The following is a 19078-nucleotide window of genomic DNA, read 5'->3' as shown; positions in this document are numbered from 1 at the left end:
GTTTTTGCCATACATTGAGATGAATCAGCAAGAAATTGACTTGAAGCAGGAAGCCCGGCAGAGGTGTCTGGACAGCTGGACATTCCTTTAGCCAGATCCACCTGAACAAAACTGGGTGCGTGACAGTGAGAGCATTCAAGAGATAATGTTGAGGGACTTCCCTGGAGGCCCAGTGGTCAAGTCTCTGCGCTTCCAATGCAGGGGATGTGGGTTCCGTCCCTGATCAAGGATCTAAGATCCCACATGCCACGTGGTGCAGGCAAAAAATAATAAGTGTTTGCTACCCTTCACTGCTCATGCTCATTTAAGGGGGTGGTTTTCCCATTGTTAGCATGGACTGTTTGTAACTACCAAAATGGTTGGCCTGACCCTATTTCAGAATAAACCTCCTAGCTTCTACATCAAAGGAGGTTCATTCAGTGCTTGTCTGGTTTCCCAGTAGTACTAATGAGCAGTTACCTGCAGACCGTCCTTTCCTTAGGTTGCAGCAAGGTTTGGGTGTCCAGGCTCCATCCATGAAAGGACCATGGTAGATCTCAGTGATGACCACCCCTGGCTGCCCAGCACTGTCCACCAGCCAGCCACAGGGGTGAGCAGATGGCTCAATCCCGATAAACATATATGTCCCACGGAGATTGTCCCATAATTGTACACGACTCAAGTTGGGCCAATCTGATCTTTCCCTATGACTTTTTTCTTTTTTTTGCTGAAATTGGCAACAAAGACCACCTCCTGCCTCTCAGCTCTGATGGTAAAGCCATGCTTGGGTCCCTGTTCCCCCACACAGAGGAAACCCATCTGCAGTAGGAGAGGCTCGCCTGGAGCAAAGCAGAACCCAAAAGTTGGGAGGAAGATGAGAGAATCCAATGAAGCCAGTCCCCGTCTTCCTCCTACTATATCCATCAGGATGGGTCAGGTTTGTGTTAAAATGGACTGGGATGCATTTTTATCCAGAATGGTAAGACACGCAGACACACAAATGATTGTCACAAAGGAAGATGTTTCTATTCACATATCCTTAGAAACTGGAGGCATGGAACGTCTTGCAGGACTGCGTGGGGAATAATCAGAGTTGGCCTGCAGCAGAGAGAATAGCATGGTCCAGAGCCTTTATTGGGTTTCCCAGGTGGCTCAGTGGTAAAGAACCTGCCTGCCAACGCAGGAGCCCCGAGAGACAGATTCGATCTCTGGGTCAGGAAGATCCCCTAGAGGAGAGAGCATAGCAACCCACTTCAGTGTTCTTGTCTGGAGAATCCCATGGACAGAGGAGCCTGTTGGGCTACAGTCCGTAGGGTCACAAAGAATCAGACATGACTGAATGACGAACACTCTGATGGCAAGAGGGTGGGGGATGGGAGTGGTATTAAGAGCAGGCATGCAGAGCCTTTATTGGGGTTTTCACAGGAAGAAATGGAGGAGGTGTAAGCATAGGATTGGCTAGGTTGGATAATTTTGGTAGGCTCTGAGCTACAGGTGTGGCCCTTGCTGTTCAGTACCTGGTCTTGTGGTGACTCAGGGCAGGGAGAATACTGGCTTGGGGTGTGAGAGTTTGATAGAAAACATAGCTGGGATTGTGGGTGTGGACTGGTTGGCGTGTGTATCAAAGGTGTGTTCTCAGGGAGCTGTTTGCTCTCTCTAGGGATTAGCTGGCCCTAGAAGGTCAGTCTCTCTAGGATCAAGACCTCAAATGCCTGAGCATCACGAATACAGAAAATAATGCAAAGTTATGCTATAGTAACAAGCAATCCCAAGGTTGCAGTGACTTTTACACAACAGAAGTTTATTTTTTGCTACACAGTCAATGCAGATTGGGGACTCTGTTCAACAGTAGTCACTAAGGGGCCAAGGACATGGAAACTTCATCTCAACACATGCCTCCCCAGTCACCCAGGCAGGACAGGGAAATATGACAGATTGCACGCCTGCTGTTAAAGTTCTGTCCAGATGGCAAGGGTAGTCACATGGTCACACCGGACTTTAAAGATGGCAGAGAACATCAGTCCTTCCGTGTACCAGGAAGACAGAAATGGGATATTTGCAATCAGATCTGATAACTACTGCTCCCCAACAGCGGAATCCGAGATTCCATTTTGCCTGAACTCATTTGTACTTAGAAACGTGTACTAAGAGCACACGTGTCATCTCAGCACCTTTTCTCACGATAAACCTCATCACCCACAGGACACTAGAAACGCCTGAAACATTTTCCTAAATACTTTACTGCCTGTTCACCTTGCCCACCTGAAGTCAGTGGGGCGTGGTTCCTTGAGGATCCGGGCATTTACTGAGGAAGAGTCAGTTCAGAGACAGCCAAGGCTGAGTTAGAACTCCAATCTGGGTCTTTCAGCTCAAAGGTTTATGCTCTTTCTTGCCTTGATTTTGGAAAAAGAAAACCTGGGTTCTTTACAGATAGTGAAACTTTACCCTTAATCTGACGACATTCAGCTCCCTCCCTCAGAAAGCAGAAATCAGTTCTGCTTTCCCATTTCCTGCTTCTGGTGATTATCAGGTTCAAAGATCATGAGTGACCTGGGAACCAGACGTGTGAGTCTTTCCCACACAAGCCAATTCTCTAAACACACATGGTGGGCGCCATGTCTAACGGTCGTTAGTCAAGCTCTGTGCTCTGGTAGCTACAGATTTCCAGGAAATAAGTCCGGTGTGATATAGAGGCTCTTGGTTATTTTGTTCAGTAAACTGAGATGTTACCAGAAATGAGACAGGGCTTTTATTACATTTTAAAAATATTTTCATCTGGAAACAATTGGCTCCCTGGCATTTTGAAAGTTTTCCAGTGGTTGGACATTTATAAGAACTATTTTGAACCTGTTGCTGCTGACTTTCAAATACTGATCACTCCTAAACATTCTCTCTTTGCGTGATGCTGACTTTGGTACCACTTCCTTCTTTATTTAGTGCTCACATTTCTGGGCTTTAATTGTCCTTTTTAGAATTACTTTAAGAAAGAGAGAAAAAAAAGATTTCTTAGTAGTATTTCCTGGATAGTGGGCTTCCCCAGTGACCCAATGGTAAAGAATCTGTCTGCACTGCAGTAGATGGATATTCAATCCCTGGGTTGAGAAGATCCCCTGGAGAAGGAAATGGCAACCCACTCCAGTATTCTTGCCTGGAAAATCCCACTGACAGAGGAGCCTGGTGGGCTACAGTACATGGTGTCTCAAAGAGTCAGACATGACTGAGCAACTAAACACCAACGATTTCCTGGCTGGAATCAGAGGACCCTAATCTCCAAGAAGAGAGAACCAGTCTTCACTTGAGGAAATGTCAAGAGCTCTCAAAGATAAGTCTGGGAAGCTGAGCTTCTACTCACCCTGGGCTCTTGGGAAAGACTCTGATTGGTTTTTCCGCCTCATCTGTAAGTGGAGATAACTACTTAGGGAAATGCATCTCACGGATTTATAGTAAACTACAAAGTAGACCCCTTGACTGAAGAGTGGGCCTTCCTTGGCTCTTGGTGTCAATGTGGCACTAGCCATGTCACCTCTGACACATACCACACAGTGAAACACAATCCTGTCCCAGCACGTTGAATCATAAATGAATTCAGAGATGCTTTGGGATATCAGAAGACTCTGGGGACAGTATACACTGGATTGCAGCTCAGGAGTTGGCCTCTGGTTAGAATTTCAGGAACTCTGATCAAGTTCCCACTTCAGGCAGTAGATGCCCCAGGAAATGTTCATTGGTGCCCCAACTTCTTCCACAGACACACACGATTTGAAACCTGTTAGTAAATGATGGTTGAGTTATATTGCATTGATCAGAATGGCAGACTCGTGGAATGAATGTAGATGTGAATTTCTCTTCCAAAATCTACCTCTGCAGTGCCTGCTTTCACCCCAGATCAGTTCATCCAAGCACCTGCAGAGGGAGCTGTGGTGAAAGTGAACGTTGCTCAGTCGTGTAGGACTCTGCCACCCTATGGCCTATACAGTCCATGGTATTTTCCAGGCCAGAATACTGGAGTGGTAGCCATTCCCTTATCCAGGGGATCTTCCCAACCCAAGGATCGAACCTATGTCTCCCACATTGCAGGTGGATTCTTTACCAGCTGAGCCACCAGGGAAGCCCGGAGCTGTGGTGGCTGGGCCCTAATTCACCAGTTGGGACCATTCTCCCCTCTTGCCACCAAGCTTTCAGGCCTGGGCTGACCTCAGATCTGTGGGCACGGGGTGGTTGCAAAGCAGTCTCCCAACCATGCTAGTTTCTAGTTTTGCTTGTGTTAGAGGAGGAAGCCATTGGAGCTTTGGGGGATGGGAGGAGGGAGTCTGCTGGCTGGGGGTCGGTGGAGGGCAGAACTCTGAGCTCCTGCCACTATGACAGAGGTCAGGGGCAGCATTTCCAAGGGAAGCGCTGAGTTCATTCCAGCTGCTGGTGGTGGGTCCGCGGAGGGGCGGTGCGCAGAAAGGAAGAGACTAGCCCTGGGCCTGAGCAGGATGGCCACACAGTCCAGGCCTTGCTGCACCCTCTCTCTGGAATGTCTTCCTTTATCCTGGCTGAATTCCTATTAATATTTATCCTTCTGGATTCAGGAGCAGCACCTAACAGGAACCTATTAAGTCAATTTAACTGCCTGTCTGATCTGCTCTCATCACTGGTCTTGTCCTGTGCTAAGTCGCTTCAGTCGTGTCCGACTCTTTGTGACTCTATGGACTGTAGCCCGCCAGGCTCCTCTGTCCATGGGGATTCTCCAGGCAAGAATACTGGAGTGGGTTGCCAGGCCCACTGACCTAGGGATAGAACCTGCTTCTCTTATGTCTCCTGGAGGCGGATTCTTTACCACTAGTGCTACCTGGGAAGCCCCTCACTGGTCTTACAAACACTGCATTTTAATCATCCATACACTTGCCTCTCCCACCCTTTTCCTCCCGTCCCTCCTGCACTGTATCCCCATCACCTCCGTGCACAGACAATAGGCACCTCCTTTGGCACTTGGTTTCCTGCCTCCCGCTGAAATGGGGCTCTGTCCCCAGGGTTACTCCTATAGCAGAGCTCGCTTGTCACTTGTTACATCCCCTTTGTCGTCCCAAGAGTCTTGGGCCCAAAAGCCACACCCGCAGGGTCATTTCCCACCCACGCTTCCCCCGATCGCAGCTGGAGCTTCCCCAATATGCCCAGCAGGTGGCGCAGTTGCTCTCCTTATCGCCCCACCCGGGCGAATATCGTAAACAAAGACCGGTCCAGAGCGGGGTAGGTGGTGGGCAGGCCTCTCCTCGGACCCTGGCCAGGTCCCAGGCCCCCGCCCTTACAGAATCTTCCCCTCAGGCGCAGAGCAACAGATGGGAGAGAAGCAGGGAGGTGGGGGCAGGACTGGGAGTCCCATCTTCTCCCTGGGAGCCGATTCAAGGCTGTTCCCCGGGGCTGAGGTCGAAAGCACCGCAGGCTGGTGGGCGCCAGAAATCCAGCTCCCGGGGCCCGGAAGATGCAACTCTTCCCAGTAAGGTTTTGTTAGTGGCAGAGCCCACAGGCCTTGTACTGCCTCACTTCCTACCTAAATCCTTGGGCAGGTGGTGGAGCCAGGATTCAGGTCTAGGTCGGCTTGGAGTCAAGTCTCACTTTCTTCATCTCCAGAAAAGAGAGATTAAGTGTAATTTTTCCTGACAAGGCCGCTTGGAGGGGATTAATTATAGATGCAGGAGTCTGAGAAATGGAGGCTGCCCAAGGCAATGGCACCCCACTCCAGTACTCTTGCCTGGAAAATCCCATGGATGGAGGAGCCTGGTAGGCTGCAGTCCGTGGGGTCGCTAAGACTCGGACACGACTGAGCGACTTCACTTTCACTTTCACTTCAATCCCTGATGGTTAAACTCCACACATAGACAGACACCTTTCTGGGGCAGAGCCCCTCACAAATCGGGGGACTTTTCACTTCCTTTCTGCCAGCCCATGGACTATAGAGTCTGTGGAATTCTCCAGGCCAGAATACCGGAGTGGGTAGCCTTTCCCTTCTCCAGGAGATCTTCCCAACCCGGGAATCAAACCCAGGTCTCCCACATTGCACGCAGACTCTTTACCAGCTGAGCCACAAGGGAAGCCCTTTTTGCCAGCAGGTGGATGTGATGGGTGGGGTGGGGATGGCGAGGGGGCTCCTGAGTGCTTTCCCCCCTCCCATCTCGCCACCCTTCTCTCCTGGCCTCCCATCCAGCCGCCTCGCTGCCGCAGGTGCTTTCTGAATGGAGATCTAACGCCATCCCTCACCTAAAATACTGCAACGCCTCCGTGCTCTCAGCACAAAGGCCAAATTCAGAAAAATGTCATTTGCTGCTCTTTACAATCTGATTTCTCCCTACATTTTAGTTCCATGAAACAAGATTAAAGAAATGGGCTTCAATCAGAATAAACTGCGTGAGGTCTAGGGGTGGGAGTGAGCGCTGGGTGATGATTCAGGGCAACTCTGGGCATCAGGAAAGGAAGTGAGGACAGAGGGAGGAAGAAAAGGGTGAGAGGTCTTGATGGCCTGCAATGTCCAGACCTTGACCTGTCTTTTCTCAAGGACAGAGACAGGGTGCCCAGCACCTGGGGCACTGCCTGACATAGAGATGCTCAGTCGGTGTTTGCTGAATGCCCGCAGGCATGAATGAATGAGAGAATGAATGAATGCCTGCATGACTGACATTTCCTGTGTCCAGCAGCCACTGATTTTAGTCTATAAGGGGCTATACCTCGTTCTCCCCTACCTGCTGCTGGCCCCCTCACTGCTGCCTTGACCGGCCCTCGAGATCGGAAGAGGCAGTGATGGAGGACAGTGAGGCCAAAGAGAAGAGGGATTGTCTCAGCGGTGCAGCCTGGGACTCGGTTCGAGGGGAAGTAGTGGTCATGTTGAGGACAGAAAGCCTGCTCTGCCTGTCTCTCTCAGCACTGCGTCCTGAACCTCGTAGGAAGGTCACCCTGCTTTCCCTCCGTGAGCCCCTTGGTTGGCCAAGGGCATGGGCGTGGCTGCCTGGCCAGCTGTTTCGGGACGGCTTGGTCCCTGCACAGATGCTGGTGTCCAGCCCTCCCCCATCCACGGCGCATGGCCGGCTGCCAAGACGTCACATGGCCGCAGCCTCCTCCTGGTCTCTCTCGTGACCCAGTTTCCCCATCACTCGCCTTCCATCGTCTCCATACTGTGGTTTCAATTCAGGGTTCTCCTTCTGGTCAGCCTGCTCAGCCACCTGGGGACAGACACCCAGAGCATTTGGTCGGCTTGTTCAGCCGGGATGTGGATTTTTCCCACATCCCCGTGGTCCCCACCCTAGGTCTCCTCATCATCAGCCTGAAACTGGGCTCCCTGTCCTGGGCTTGTTGCCTTCCCCATATCCGGCCTTCACAATGCATTCCAGAAAGTAAATCTGCCTTTGTTTTATCCTCCAGACCAGATCCCCCTTTTCCCAGGCTTCCCCATCTCAGCAAATACCAGCTCCAGCCAGAAATGTGGGGGACATTACTGCCCTCCACTCTCCCCCCATATAACCCACTAGCAAGTCCTATTGGTTTTGTCTCTGAAACGTATTCACATTGTTCCATATCTCTTCATCTCTACATTCACAGTGCCATCATTTTTCAGTAGCTCCTAAGAATTGGGACATCTGTTAATTTGCCTCCAAATCTCCTGTTACTTTCCTCATCACACCAACCATTAGTTCCAGGGGTCCTCTAAGCTGTTTCCTGCCACAGGGCCTTTGCCCATACTGCTCACTCACCCCTCTCCCCACCCACCTGCCCGGAACACTCTTTCTCCTGGTTTTCACAAGGCTGGCTCCTTCTCATATTTTAGGGCTCAATGAGAAAGTCGCTTTCTTAGAGAGACTTTCTCCAGCTATACTCTCTAAAAAGAATTCCTCCTTGTACTCTTAATCCCAGAATCCTGTTTATTTCTTTCCCACTCCCCAATAAGTTCTTATTTATTTAATGAATTTATGTGTGTACATAATTTGTCATTGCTCCCCCAATGGAAAGTACCATAAGGGTGAGAAGTTTGTCTGTCTTGTTCAACACTCTACCCTCAGAGCCCAGCACAGGCCTACACCGAGTATGTGCTCAGTAATACTTGCAGATCCATCATGTTACTGCCGTGCTCTGGACTGTCAGTTCTTCCCACTGTCCTCAGTATACGTGCCAAACTCCATGCGCCCCATTACAGTTTCTTTACCACCTCCTTGGGCTCACATTTCCTAGCTCCCTCGTCAGGCTGATGGGGAATCAGCATGAACCAAAAGGCGGTTGTGCCTCATTGCAGAGAACTGACCTGGGAGGTGAAAATGATCATGATCCCAGGCAGTGCTTCAATTCTGTGATGTCTGACTTTTTTTTTTTTTTTTTCTTTTTTAACCATACGAGAATGAAACTCTGGACCAAGTAGCCAAGGGAGTAACTTGAGATCAGCAGGGACCACTCTGGCTGGCTGGGGAAGGGTGTGCAGATGGCCGACACCCCAGCGCTGACTGAGGCCAGGGGGGAAAAGAGTTCTGAAGTCCCCCCAAAATGAGCAGATATGGGAGCAGGGGCCACGCCCACTGCTTCACACTCCATCCTCAATGCTTAGTGAGGGGCCTGGCACATGGATGCCTTGGGTGACAAGTTAAGGGAAGGCAAGTGTATGGGGGCCAGAGGGCCTGTCCCAGTGGTGTCATAATTAAGGTGAGGCAAGACTGTGGAAAAGCTCCCAGGGGCCAAGGTCCCCCGAGAATGAGGAACCTCTAGGGAGAGCAGGGAGGGGATATTGGACCCCCTCCCCTGAACCATTCGAGACCTTGACTGAGCCTCAGGCCCCCAGCGAAGGTGTCCTTCTGGCCCAGGCTCTGCTCTGCTTCCCGCCCTGAAACAATTATCCAGCAGATTAAACTTATCTCTGTTGGCTCCTGGTAAAGTGGCTCTGAGCCAAGGTGGCTTGGTCCAGCCTCCACGCCCAGTGCCAGGCAGCTGCCAGGATTGAGTTTCCAGCTCAGAGCCCCCAAGAACACATGTCCTCTGTGCCTGGCATGTGACTTTGGGTACGAACCTCCAGGCTCAGCTCTGACTGTCGGTGTGGATCCAGCCTCCATGGTGGGAGTGGGGTGGAGGGGGGGCGGAAGTGGTGTTAAGAGCAGGAGCTGGGGGTTTCCAGGTGCTTTTTCACTGACATAGCCATTTGAAGCAGCCTGAGCGTCTTTCTAGCAAACTCAGACACTGTTTTGTGTTTCTCATCAACCCACTGGGATAGATCCACCGAGAGGATGGAGTGACCCGGCTTGCACGCTGGGCACCAGATGTTGCCACATAAGGCCTCTGGCCAGCGTGTGCATGAAGCCAGGTCAGAAAACAGAGGCCCGGAGACATGAAATAACTCACTGGAGGTCCCATGACTAAGTGGCTGCTGGCCCCAAGTCAGGTGGTTTCCCACTGCTGGAAAAATTGAGGTGCAGGTATTTACAATGAGAAGAAGGATCATCCTGGGAGGATGAGTCAAAATCAAAAAGAAGTTTCCTAGGGGCAAGGCTGGAGGTGCCAGTGATGGAAGCTCAGAGCTCCAGGCTGACTCTCCTTGCTGAGACGGGAGCAGAGAGACCTGAGGGTCAGAGGGACCTTGTGACCTTAAGAGCTGCTGCCAATAGAGCATTGAAACAAAGAGGAATGCTGGGGGTGGGGATGAGGACCAATGTCCAAATGCTAGCTCCTGGAATGTGTGATATTCCGGGCAGCAGAGGGAAGGTTGGGGCTGGGAGGAAGGTGGGAAGAGAGAAAATGCTGCTGGCTTGGTGGGAACACTCTCTGGCTCTGGGGGAGTGAAAAGCAGTGCTTTCCTTTGGGGGACTTCCCTGGTGGCTCAGACAGTAAAAGTGTCCGCCTACAATGCGGGAGACCTGGGTTCGATCTCTGGGTGGGGAAGATCCCCTGGAGAAGGAAATGGCAACCCACTCCAGTACCCTTGCCTGGAAAATCTCATGGATGGAGGAGCCTGGTAGGCTACAATCCATGGGGTAGCAAAGAGTCGGACACGACTGAGTGACTTCACTTTCACCTCCTTTGAGGGGCCTTTGTGGGTTCCTCTGAAGTCTCCCTCTGAGGGTCTTCACATAAGCTCCTGTGTCCTCCAGTAGCCACTCAGCACTCCTGCCAGCGGGCACCCCCAGGATTGCTGGTTGAGTGAGTGAGTGAGTGAAGAGATGTGTATCTGGGGCGGAGATTTAGGGTCTGGGGTCCACTGCCCCAGCGAGAACCAAGTCTTGGGTGGTTAGCATCAGTCACAGAGATCCTTCTTCCCTCTCTCATCCTTTCATCCAGCACAGGGGTTCCCCAGGGGTGCCCCAGGACCTCCATGTAGTCCTCACAGGCCCCCTGCTGCTCCCTCTGCAGGAGGCAGAGCCTGGTCCACAGGTGGAAGGTGACGAGGAGGGCATGTTGGCAAGGAAGATGTTCCCAGGTGACCCGTGCTTCCTTCAGGCATCCTCTGGGCACTGGGCCCCTCTGGACTCTGCTGCAGGTGACTAGTTCCCTCGGGTATCTCTGTGCTCTTTCTGGACTGGGGGCTGAAGCCTCATGGGTAACCCTCCCCAGGGCTGGGGCTGCCAGGATCCAGAGGCTATGATGGCCCTGAACTCTGGTTCCCATGACACACGTTTCCTGGCCTGATCCGAGGCACTTCCCTTTGCTAAACCTCCCAAAGCTCCTTGCTTCCACGCTCTGCACTATTGAGAGGACCACTTGTGCGGGAAGAAGACCAGTCCTCCTTACCGCCAAGTCCCCAGATATTGCAGACGGGGCTGTCACCAGGGACTTTCCCCAGCTCCTTTCTTTCCTGAACAGGCCAGGACCAGCCACGAGCAGACCCCCTCTCCTGAGAGCCCTGCTTGTGCCGTCATCAGGCCAGTGGTTTTTGAGGTCCACCGCCCTCCGCCCTGGGAGTTGTAAGGAGAGGCTCCCTTCACTATAGCGCTGGGTCCCCAACTGCTTACTTGGCTTGAGGGGTGGAGAATAACTCAGAGGCAGAGCCTGTGCCGGCAGACAGCCCCCTGGACTCAGCCCCAAACCTCAGAACCTAAGTGACTCGTCCTTCGTGGGGACAGAGGGGGAGAAGGAGAGGATGGGACCAATTGAGAGAGTAGCATTAATGTATATACACTGCCATGTGTAAAAGAGAGAGCTGCTGGGAAGCTGCTCCATAGCTCAGGGAGCTCAGCTCGGAGCTCTGCAGTGACCTAGAGGGTGGGACTAGGGGGTGGGAGGGAGGGAACTTCAAGAAGGACGAGATACAGGTATACATATAGCAGCCATGAAATTAAAAGATGCTTGGTCCCTAGAAGGAAAGTTATGACCAACCTAGACAGCATATTAAAAAGCAGAGACATTACTTTGTCAACAAAGGTCTGTCTAGTTAAAGCTATGGTTTTTCCAGTAGTCATGTATGGATGTGAGAGTTGGACTATAAAGAAAGCTGAGCGCTGAAGAATTGATGCTTTTGAACTGTGGTGTTGGAGAAGACTCTTGAGAGTCCCTTGGACTGCAAGGAGATCCAACCAGTCCATCCTAAAGGAAATCAGTCCTAAATATTCATTGGAAGGACTGATGCTGAAACTGAAACTCCAGTACTTTGGCCACCTGATTCGAAGAACTGACTCATTTGAAAAGACCCTGATGCTGGGAAAGATTGAAGGCAGGAGGAGAAGGGGATGACAGAAGATGAGATGGTTGGATGGCATCACCGACTCCATGGACATGAGTTTGAGTAAATTCCGGGAGGTGGTGATGGACAGGGAGGCCTGGCGTGCTGCAGGCCATGGGGTCACAAAGAGTCAGACACGACTGAGCAACTGAACTGGACTGGATTGAATAGCTGATTCACTTCATTGTGCCGCAGAAACCACCACAATATTGTAAAACAATTATCCTCCAATACAAATAAGTGACTCAGCTTTTCCTTGCTCCCTATAGGTAGCGCAGGCAAGTTCTCTGTCTCATAGTAAGGTCACGGCCCCAACCCGCTCACTCCCCTCAGTTCCACTGTGGATCCTAGTTGGGACACCAGCACCTCTCACAGGGACTCCAGACATCCCCCCAACCCACATCCCCACTTCTGCTGTTGCCCCTGACATCCATTCTTTACCTGAGGGCCAAGTCATCACTTTAAACCCATCAGGGGTCATCGTTCCTGCCCTGAAACCTCCACAGGGCTTGTCCCAGCCCTGAGGCCCCAGCCCCTCCCTGGGGGACCCCTGTCCTGTGTTCACTCTGCTCCAGCCCTGCTGACCCCTCCCCAGCACCATATCTTCCTCAACCATGTTCAGTTTCTTTCTGCTTCAGCCCTTTGTGCTCGCTCTTCCCCGGAATGCTCTGCCCCTAGATCCACACGTGGTGGCTCAGGGCTCAGTCCAAACATGAGCTGCTCAGGGAGGCCTCCTTGACAGCCTAGCGCAAGGCAGCCCCAGGCACCTTGCACAGTGTTCTCTCTGTCTCCTGTCACACTTGCTGAAATGATCTTGCTTGGTGTTATCTGTCTCCTCCCCTGGAAGCCACGCTCCAGGAGAGCCTGAATCTCATCGTTTCCACTGATGTCTCCCGCCTTCTAGAACTTGACCTCCCCTCTCTGCAGAGCTCCACCCACGGGAGCTGTATCTTGGTCACATTCCTGAATCCTTTCAACAAGCATCACTGTAGGCAGGAGCTCCAGCAACCCCTTAGTTCCTGAAATTTAACTAAGGTGCGTGAATTAGAGTGCAGATCCGGTCTCAGAGGACGGAGAATCCTCTGCTGATCTTTGCCTTTGATGTGGAGCCTTTGATTTCCTCTACCTTCCTGCTCCCCGCCTCACTCCATCTGCCTCCACGCCAGCCTCCTCAGCCCCAGCCCCACCTCCCTGGCTGCTCACCCATCAGAGGAAGGCAAGATCTGGTAAGGAACTCCTGAGCTTGTCTGCACCAAACAAAAAGAGCCAGGGAAGGGAGACAAAGACAGAGAGCAGAATAAGGGGAGGGAGAACAGAGCTCCTGAGACCAAGTCAGCTGAGGCTCGTGTCAGGCAGCTCCCAGGGTACCCACCTGACTCAGTGACTCACAGTGTCACAGACACAGTCTGGGTCAAGCTTACCCGGTGTGACCACAGTCTCAACTGAGCTAGAGAGTCTGGGGGAAAGTCCTGGAAGGAACGAGACATTTAACACCAGCTCTGCCTTGGGCTTCTCTTGTGGTTCAGGCAGTAAAGAATCTGCCTGCAATGCAGGAGATCTGGGTTTGATCCCTGGGTTGGGAAGATTCCCATGGAGAAGAGAATGACTATCCACTTCAATATTCTTGCCTGGAGAATCCCATGGGCAGAGGGGCCTGGCGGGCTACAGTCCATAGGGTCACAAGGAGTCAAACACGAATGATCGTGTCTTTTACTTTCTGCCTTGGAATTGTTGAGTCAGGGGCCGCACATCTTTTTATTTCCTTGTTTCTTTATCTCCTGGTTGACTTCCGTCTCTGGATGATTTGAGAAGGAGGAATAATAATAGCTCATCTGTCTGAATATTTATTACAAGCCAGGCACTATTCTGAGCCTGTTAGATGCTTAGAATGTTGAATTCACCCATTTAATATTCTAACCACCTTGTGAAGTAAGAACTATCATTATTTCCATTCGTGACAGATAAGAAAACTGGGTTCCAGCAAAGTTAAGTAACTCGCCCAAGGTCACACAGCCAGTAAAAATGAGAATGGAAATTTGCTCCAGGCGGTCTCATTCCAGACTTTCTGCTCTTTATACCCACCATGGCTCTCAAGCAAGATAATCAACATGAATAAGTCCTATTACATGTGACACCCCCATTTAAGAATCCATTATTTATCAACCCGCTTTTCCCTGGCTCTCAGCATCTGCCTATGTTTCTCACAGGATTTCTACCCCAGGGATACCAAGGGACCCGGATGGGAACCCAGTGCCCAGCACACAGCTACACAGATGGTATTCAGTTAGATCTCACCCAGGAGAGCTGCTGGGGAATGAGTGAACAACAGTAAGATGATGGAGGAGCCAGAGCTCCAAGCTAGAATTTTCCTTTTAATCTTTTTCTCTCTCTCTTTTTTTTTTTTTTTTGGCCGCACTGGGAGGCATATGTCATCTTAGTTCCCCGACCAGAGGATCGAACCTGAGCACCTGCGTTGGAAGCACAGAGTCTTAACCAGTGGACCACCAGGGAAGTCCTCCAAGCTAGAGTTTATTGATCACTCAGTTAGTGATAAAAATAAGTGATGTTTCTTGAGTGCTAATCTCATGCAGGCATCATTTGATGCTGTCCTACCTGGCATGTGGCCCCTACTGATCCTTGCCTCCTGATATTCTTAGCCTTGTTGAGTTCCCTTCTGCATTGAATCAGGGCTAACCTGTGTGACTAGGACATTTATATGGTGGATGTGGCAGTGTGTCTTGGAAAGGAGCTGAGGCCTCAGGCCAACAGCCCCAAGAGTGCACCATCCTGGACACAGACCCTCCAGCCCTACTGAAGCCTGCAGATGTTGCAGTGATGGCCAATATCTGACTGTCCCTCATGAGACACCTTGAGTGGGAACATCTGATGGAACACCCCTGAATTCCTGACATCTGAAGCATCAGAAGGAAAAAATCCACCCCCAATGGTGAATGCCTTCCTTTGTCCTGTTGGGGTCCCCAACACCCTGAGCTTTCCGGATCTCACTGCCCAGCTCTGAAACTGGACAATGAAGCCATCAGACCTGGGCCAAAGCCCCATGCTTCCTGCATGCCAAGGCTGGAAGTGGCTGGATGTACCCCAGAGATGCTATTTTATCCCTTGCCCCAAACCACGCATCTCCAAAGAGCGTGCAGCCAACAGATAGCAGCTCAGGCCTCTCCGAGCTGTCCACCCCAGCTGTTTCTGCCGTGGCAACTGGCCCCTTCTCGTGTGCCCTCTGATATCCAGATGGCAGCAGACGCGGTAGTAAAGGCAGCTTCAGTCAGGCAGCTTCCGGCCAGCTGTGTGTCTGATGAAGCAGAGAGCCCGGCAGACATAGCCTATCTGGAGGGCTCACAAAGGCAGCGCACAGGCCAGCTACAAAAGGCTGGTGGGTTTTATTCTCAGCCCAGCCAAGCGAGTTTCCTGTGTTGATTCCAAAGTATATTCAAAGATGTTATAATGGCAACCACTATGATGGAGCACTTAGTGTCAGGTCTCCTGTGTTCCAACCACCCTTTGGTGGAGATGTGAAGTGAAGTGGCTCAGTCGTGTCCGACTCTTTGCGACCCCATGGACTGTAGCCTACCAGGCTCATGGAATTTTACAGGCAAGAATACTGGAGTGGGTTGCCATTTCCTTCTCCAAGGGATCTTCCCAACCCAGGGATCGAACCTGAGTCTCCCACATTGCAGGTAGACGCTTTACTGTCTGAGCCACCAGGGAAGCCTGATGGAGATAGTGTTGTTGTCATCATTCTGTTTATTATGCTGCTTCACATGTCAGAAAAAGGGTTTCCTAGCTGGTGCTAGTGGTGAGGAACCCATCTGCCAATGCAGGAGATGTAAGGGACACAGGTTCTATCCCTGGATTGGGAAGATCCCCTGGAAGAGGGCAGGGCAACCTCCTCCAGTGTTCTTGCCTGGAGAATCCCATGGACAGAGAAGCCTGGTGAGCTACGGTACTTGGAGTTACAAAGAGTCAGACATGACTGAAGCGACTTAGCATGCACGTGTCAGGATACTGAGGCTTAGAGTGGTGAAGTAATATTATTTGAGGCCTCCAACCTACAAGTAGTAAAAACAGGACTCAGACTTGGGTTTGTGGGATGCCCCGTCCCCTGCCCCTGTACATCTAACGACTGCACTAGACAGAGGAAACCAGCATGGTGTGCTTGAACTTAGCACTGAGCTGGCTGACAGGAGCCCCTCATGAGAGCATGACCCATCTCTCCAGCCTCCCAGGAGCATCTCACAAAGGCGGCTAATGTTGACAGGTCCTATCTTTGTTTAGAATTGTGGTATTTTGTTCCCCATGACTTTTTTGCATTAAATTTGATTTAGAATATTGCATTAAAATATTATTTATGTTGGTTACTCAGCTTTCTGGCACCTTTTAAAAATTTTATTTTATGAAGCATAGTTGACTAACCATGTTGTGTTAGTTTCGGGTGTACAGAAGAGTGATTCAGTTATAAGTATACATATATCTACTCTTTTTTAAGATTCTTTTCCCATATATAGACTGTTGCAGAGTATTGAGTAGAATTCCCTGTGCTATACGGTAGGTCCTTGTTGGTTATCAATTTTAGATATATTAGTGTGTATGTGTCGATCTCAAATTCCCTAACTATCTCTACCTGCCAACCTTCTTTCCTGATAATCATAAATTCATTCTCTAAGTCTGTGAGTCTGTTTCTGTTCAGTAAATAAGTTCATTTGTGTGTATATATATATATGTATATATATATACATATATATATATTTAGATTCCACATATAAGCAATAATATATGATATTTTTCTTTCTCTGTCTGAATTACTTCACTTAGTATGATACTCTCTAGCTTCATCCGTGTTGCTGCAAATGGCATTATTTCATTCTTTTTAATGACTGAGTAATATTCCATTATGGGCTTCCCAGGTCCATCGGTGGTAAAGAATCTGCATGCCAATGCATGAGACATAGAAGATGCAAGTTCAATCCCTGGATGGGGAAGACCTCCTAGAGGATGAAATGGCCACTCACTCCAATATTCTTGCCTGGAGAATCCCATGGACAGAGAAGCCCGGCAGGATATTGTCCATAAGGTCACAAAGAGTTGAACATGACTGAATGACTGAGCACGCATGCAATAATACATTACATGTATCACATCTTCTTTATCCATTCCTCTGTTAATGGACATTTAAGTTGCTTCCAGGTCTTGGTGTTTGTAAACAGTGCTGCAATGAACATTGGGATACGTCTAAACTTTTGAACCATGTTTTTCTCCTGATATATACCCAGGAGTGGAATTGCTGGGTCATATGGTAACTCCATTTTTAGTTTCTTTAAGGAACCTCCATACTGTTATTGATAGTGGTTCTACCAGTGTACATTCCCATCAACAGTGTAGGTGGGTTCTCTTTTCTCCACACCCTCTCCAGTATTTATTGTTTGTAGATTTTTTGATGATGGCCAGTTCGACTGTGAGGTGATATCTCTTTGTGATTTTGATTTGCATTTCTCTAATAATTAGCGATGTTGATGTTGAGCATCTTTTCAGGTGCCTCTTGGCCACCTGTATGACTTCTTTGGAGAAATGTATATTTAGATTTTCTGCCCATTTTTTGATTGGATTGTTTGGGGTTTTTTGATATTAAGCTGCATGAACTGTTTGTAAATTTTGGAGATTAATCTGTTGTCAGTTGCATCATTTGCAAATATCTTGTCCCATTTTGTGGCTCTTGCTGGGAAAACCAGATAGGTACATATAAAGAAATGAAATTAGAACACTCCTTAACACCATACACAAAAATAAACTCAAAATTAATTAAAGACCTAGATGTAAGACAGGATACTGTAAAACTCTAAGAGGAAAACATAGACAGGACGCTCGACATAAATCACAGCAATACCTTTTCCAAGTCATCTCCTAGGGTAATGGAAATAAAACAAAAATTAACAAATGGAACCTAATTAAACTCAAAAGCTTTTGCACAGCAAAGGAAACAATAAACAAAATGATACTCTCTTAAATTATGTGCCCAAGACAAGTGTCCCATTTGCCTCACCCTAGTTCATGTCTTGATGGGCCTTTCTTATGGGGTCTTAGCTTGCCGACCAGGGATCGAACCCAGGCCGTTAGCAGTGAAAGCTTGGAGTTTTAACCACTGGACCACCAAGGAATTTTCTGGATGAGGCTTTCAAGGTGAGGACTGGCACACTGTGAATAAATTACCACCTGATTACACATGGGGATGCTGGGGCTGGGAGGGGGTGTAATTTACTTGAGGTCACGCTGCAGGTGACTTGGGCTGGATTCAGTCCCAGACTTTCCTGGCCACAATGCCTCTGTTCTTCCCATCACTCCAACCTGCCCCTGGAGCACCTCCTCGGTCACTTAGGCATGTGTGCCCACAGGAGGAAGGTGGTTCTCAGACTGGACTTCTCTGCTCTCAGAACTGCCCACCAGAGATGGCCAGAAACCCACCTTGGGACTCCACTCTACCAAGTGAGCACAGTGTGGGCACAGATTCTGCAGCCCCACCAGGCACACTGGCCCTGCCGCACAGAGGTAAAAGGGGGAGAGGACCCTCAAACCATAAAGACCTCAAAGGAGCCCCCTCCCCACCGAAGGTGCTGAGGCAGCAGCAGCGTGTCCTGTCACCCACTCACCCAGCAGCCTAGGGAGGATGGAAGCAACGACTTCTTTGTAATTGGTTCCCCCGCTGCTCTCTGAGGAGCCAGATAGATGGTCTACTGGATGGAAGCTGTAGAGGAACTCTTGCAACGAGGGGTGGTTTCTATCTCCTTTTGAGGCCTCAGCTGGGTGTGTAGTGTCCCCAAGGAGATGGCTGATCTGGGAAGAATAGGAATAGGCTTGGCCTCTGGCCAGTCCCTGGTTGGACTCATCCTTGTCCTGGTTCTGACTGAGGATCACAGGGCTCTGGGGTCAAGTCTCTTGGGCTCTGAGTGACAGGGATCACTTGAGCACTAATAGGAGCCTGGGAATGTACCAAAAAGAGGTGCCAAAGTCTTCTAACCCACGGGTGGCTCATGTTTGCTTCAGAGGCCCAGAGCAGAATGTGGGGCTCCCATGGGCATCTCAGGCCAAAATATAAACCATCCTCTAGGAAGGAAGGAGGACTCGGCCCCAACATAAGTCATGCATTCACTGTCATTGGCATCTGCTGGCCCCAGGCCTCTTTTCAAGAGTTAGTGACGCTGGCCCTGGGCAATGATGCTGCATCTCCCAGCACTGCAGCTACAGAGCACAGTTGGCCTGGAGTTCTGGGAGGTGCAGTCTTCTCCTTGGATATGGACCCAAGCTAGGAGGTCTTCAGTGGACAGTCTCCTCCCACTGCCTATGGCCTTTGAAACACAACACTGCAAATGCCCAGCCCAGGAGGACCAGAATTAAGGAAGGGGCAACAATTAAGAAATAGTGATGGGT

This window comes from Giraffa tippelskirchi, chromosome 11 (genome assembly GCF_054371585.1).
Source record: "Giraffa tippelskirchi isolate mGirTip1 chromosome 11, T2T-mGirTip1v1.2.pri, whole genome shotgun sequence".
NCBI lineage: Eukaryota > Metazoa > Chordata > Mammalia > Artiodactyla > Giraffidae > Giraffa > Giraffa tippelskirchi.
This window is presented reverse-complemented; position numbering follows the sequence as displayed.